This window comes from Austrofundulus limnaeus, unplaced genomic scaffold (assembly GCF_001266775.1).
Source record: "Austrofundulus limnaeus strain Quisiro unplaced genomic scaffold, Austrofundulus_limnaeus-1.0 Scaffold163, whole genome shotgun sequence".
Lineage (NCBI taxonomy): Eukaryota > Metazoa > Chordata > Actinopteri > Cyprinodontiformes > Rivulidae > Austrofundulus > Austrofundulus limnaeus.
This window is the reverse complement of record NW_013952565.1, coordinates 94,840-95,509: the sequence shown is the minus strand read 5'-3', so window position 1 is coordinate 95,509 and position 670 is coordinate 94,840.

The window sequence follows — 670 nt, the reverse complement described above, 5'->3', positions numbered from 1 at the left end:
GTTCAATACTTTTTTATCCACTGTATGTATACAGTATAAACTGAAACAGACTAGTTCATCCTAAATTTAACATAAATTAAGTATTTTAATACAACAGTCATTTCTGCATTTTTGGCAAGATCACCTCCTAATAAATGTCCTTACAGAAAATCTAACTGCTTGTTTTTATTCCATAGTTTTATTTCTACTACTTAAGTACAAAACATATCAGATACTTTAAGACTTTTACTCAAGTAATATTCCTAAAGGAGACTTTAACTTTTACCAAAGTATTTTTGGTAAAATACTTGTACTTTTACTCTAGTAATATTCCTAAAGGAGACTTTAACTTTTACCAAAGTAGTTTTTTGGTAAGATACTTGTACTTTTACTCAAGTATCACTTTGTGGTACTTTATACAACCCTGGTAGAAAGCAACTTGAGGCCAAAGCAAACTGACTTTAGGGTGGATTAAGACAAATATTCAAACTGATTCAAATATAAACTTTGTCTACTAAACAGACACGCTGCACAAACCTGCCTGTTTGTTTTCATAACTTTGCTGTTCAAGTCTCATTTCCTTTTTTCAATTTTTTAAAAATATTTAGTTAAATGCAAAACAAAGTTATAAGCCTACTTCTGAGTGGCTGTTGCAGAGTAACTATTTCTGTTTCGGTCCTTTCGTCTGCAG